Below are 3,922 nucleotides of genomic sequence, written 5' to 3' on the forward strand. Positions count from 1 at the left end.
ATTATTATTATTATTATTATTATTATTATTATTATTATTATTATTATATTCAATTAAGACTATTGACAGTAATAAGAATTGTAACTTTGTAATAAGAGTAGCCAGTCTATTGAAATAGGTTTGTGTTTAGAATATATTAGAATGTATTAAGGTTTCTTAGGACTTTATCACATGGAAGCAAATTGAAGGCAAAGTGGTTAAATTTTGTGCAGAAATGGGATGTTAAAATCTGTAAAACACCCATTTTTGTGGATTGTTTTTCAGACGCATCAAGGAAGAATAATGACATTAATCCGAATGCAAAGTTGACAAAACACATTCCTTTTTACTTTGGGAAGTTCCTGAAAGTAAAAAGGAACAGGTTTTGTCGACTTGTGTTCAGATTAATGTTGTGTCATTCGTCATTGACACAAATGTCATCTGAAAAAAACCATGCTTTTAAGGGTTATATCTAATTTCTGTTTGGCTTAACCTTGAATGTCGTGTGTAAAACAACCCACTTTTGCAGATCCCCCCCCCCTTTAAATCAAGTTTCCTTTGGTGGGAAGGATGGGAGGAGGGCATGTCAGCTGTAAAAACAAACAAACAAACCCCCCCAAAAAACCCTGTATACTAAAATAAAAATATGAGAAATACACCAAGATAGTAACCAAAGGGTGAGGAATAATCATTATTTTTTGCTCAGTGTCCTGTTTTCCCAAGAGAGGAGGGCATGGTGTTTGTCGGTCTGTGGCAAAGGTTGATCAGTGCAGCCTTCAGAGAGAGACAAGGCCTTTGGCTTCCCTAAAACATTCCTGATAAGGGCAGCCTTGCTCTGTCTGTCTCTCTGTTTCTCTGTGAGACATGGGGGGAGATGTGGGGCGAGAGGATCCCTGGGCTGCCGGCCTCTGTGTGCTTGTGCCAGGGGTCAAGGTGTTATCATGACAGGGCCAGGCGCACCTCTGATGGATTCTGAGCAAGGAAACCCAGGCCAAGGGAGCCAGAGAAAAGGGGGCATTGTGTCTCTCCCAAAGGGGAGTGTGGCCTGCCATTATGGCTGAACTTTGGGGTCTCTTCTTTCAGGCCCTGCATCTCCAGGATGGGAGGGTGGGCTGTTCCCCTTGCCCCAAAGGTGGCTTTTCCAACCCCCTTGTCTCGGGGGTTTCTTTGAATCGGGCAGAACAATATTCTTCTCTTTCAGCAATTCCAAAAATGTGGATTGCAAGGGGGTGGAAAGTGCGCATCAAAGTCTGGAATGAAGAGTTCATTTTTTTAAAAGGGTTATTAAAGCTCAGCACAGAAAGGTACACTAAGGCCCTATTGATCTATAATGGTGTATTTTTGAAAGAACCTGCTTTTGTATTTTGAAAGTCTTGCTGTCATTCCATTGCATTTAGTCATAACAGGAGAGAAGCGATGTGAGGCTGCGGGCACATGGGGGCCACGATCCTGACCGTCTCACATACTTGTGTAAGTTCCCCCACAGAAACAGTCCAATATAGACTGTCTGCCTTCAATTTAGTTGTGGATGCAGTGCCATTATGCATGGGTACGCATTGCACATGGCTGTACATTGTGCATACATCACTGTGTAACTGCTCATGCTGACATTTATGAAATGCATCCCCAATGTGGGATCTTGGTTGGGTTCCCAATGAAAGGAGTGGGTTGATCTCTCTCGACTCCCCTGATGGTCTGGACCTGTACCGGAGCATGAACAAGGCCACAGCTTCATTGGTAGCATCCATGCAGTGTTGATCCTCTGGAAGGCTCTGCCAGTAGGGCTGAGAAGTCCCACATCGGAAATCCCACCAAGAGACTTGCCTCCTGAGTTCACTGTGCCACATCTGTGCAGAAGTACACCCCCCAAATCCCTTTAGACACCAGTTGGGAAATGGGCATTGCATCGCCCCCACCCACCTTGCCGTTCTGTGACTGCGATTGGATTGGATTTATTGTCTGGAATCCTATTGGGGCCTTACACATCTGTGAGTTCCCTTTCAAAAGCAAGGATTTGTAGTTTCATGAGATACCAAGCATTCTATGGAAGAGAGTTATAGTGCCTCCCAGTCTACAAATCCTGTGGGATGGAGCCGTGTGTGATGGTGGAGTGTGAAAGAGGGCCTAGTTTGAACCGCAGACATTACTACAGATTTCTCTAGGAGTGAAATAGCCAACTTACCAGAAACCCCTCCGGCCACATATATGGCAATGACGACCGCCATGGCGAAACCGACAGAAGCCACCTGTGGTCCTCCCAAGGCCCCTCCACTAAGGACAGATTGGGCGACGCATCCACACCCCAGGGCCTGGGGAGAGAGGAGAGAGACTGTTGCAACCTGAAGCTCAGCATTGGAAGGAGTCAAAATGTTTCATGCTCTGCCTAGCAAAGGAATCCTAGACTTGGACAGGACCCCCAGGGGTCATCATGTCTACTCAGGGCAAGATGTCCAGCTAAAGCATCCCCAGCAAGGAGCCCTCAGGTCTCTTTTTAGGGATGGCCAGAGAAGAAGACCCACCACAAATGAGCATCTCCGCCTGCATGAGCATCTCCATGCACAATGGCACCACTGACACAGCCCTGCTTCTACAATCTTGACCTGAGTACGGATGTTGCGCATCAAATCAAACTGCCCATCATGGAGGAACCTACACAGGTGTAAGACACTAGCACTAACTATTGTAATTTGCTTGATCTTTAACTCGTACGGAGGCCTAGCGCTGGCTCCGACAGTGGTGAAAATAGCCCAAACTCACCTGATTTCACTTCCTTGGGAAGGAAGAGAGGAGCCAGGGGTCTCTTATAGAGAGATGTTTAAACCCAGGGAGGAGAAATGGGTTGAAAGAGAAAATTCCTCTATACACTATTTGCTTTCCCTGGTAACTTATCTGCTCTTTGTAAAAACTTCATGAGAAATATGACTTGTTTTATTAGATGCCAGTGAAACCCAGTCCTCTTTGAACTCTCCTTACAGTCCCAGCTCAGGATGTTTTTCAGGGATTTGGTTATAAAAGCATCCATCACTTCTCAGGCAAAAAATGCCACCCAGTCCAGAGCAGTTACATCGAACCAAAATCTCCATAAAACTAGGCTGCATTTTTTCTTCCTCAAATGCTGATAAAATAAAGGCAGGGCTCAGAGGTCCCTTCCTGTGAGAAGTTCCCCTTTTTTATTTTCAGAGGCTGGAAAAGTTACAATAAAATAAATGGGACATTGACACTGAGACATGAATTCCAGGACATACTGAAGCAGGAAGAGGCAAAGGGGTGTCCAAGGGCTGCAGGTGGTCCCTGGGGTCCTAAAATTTGGACAGACTCATAGTGGGAGATACAGGTGTTTATCACACAAAGGTTTATCCAGCTCAGATCCAGGGTGACTCCTGCTTCAGCTATGCGAATTCACATTATAACGTGAATGTTTTATCACACCTGGTTGCCCTTCCGTTGCCCTTTCGAATCGAGGGGGAATCGAATCCAAGGCAAGTCACGTGATGTGGATTCACGCAAAGCAGAGTGAGTGCACATTGTATTACCACACCAGTACATACAATGAGGATTCAATGATTTAAATTTATTTATTTAGGTATTTATACCCCGCCCTTCAGCCCTAATGGCTCTCAGGGTGGCTTACAATTATTATTTTTAATCAGACAGTTCCCTGCCCTCAGGCTTACAATCTAAAAGACACGGAACAAAAGGAGAAGGGAATTGTGGAGGGAAAGGGGATGAGGTCCAGTGGTTCTTCTCTCCCTCTGAGGCCTGGACCAAGGCAGATGGACTGGAAGGAGGGCTCTTCCTTCTTCCAGGCTAGTCCTGATGGAGCTGGACCTGCCTGGTGAACTCCCTCTCAGGCCGGCGGATGGCAGTTATGGAGGGCGGAGTCTCCTTCCTTCAGGCTAGTCCTGATGGAGCTGGACCTGCCTGGTGAACTCCCTCTCAGGCC

The sequence above is a fragment of the Sceloporus undulatus genome, chromosome 6 (assembly GCF_019175285.1).
Source record: "Sceloporus undulatus isolate JIND9_A2432 ecotype Alabama chromosome 6, SceUnd_v1.1, whole genome shotgun sequence".
Taxonomy (NCBI): domain Eukaryota; kingdom Metazoa; phylum Chordata; class Lepidosauria; order Squamata; family Phrynosomatidae; genus Sceloporus; species Sceloporus undulatus.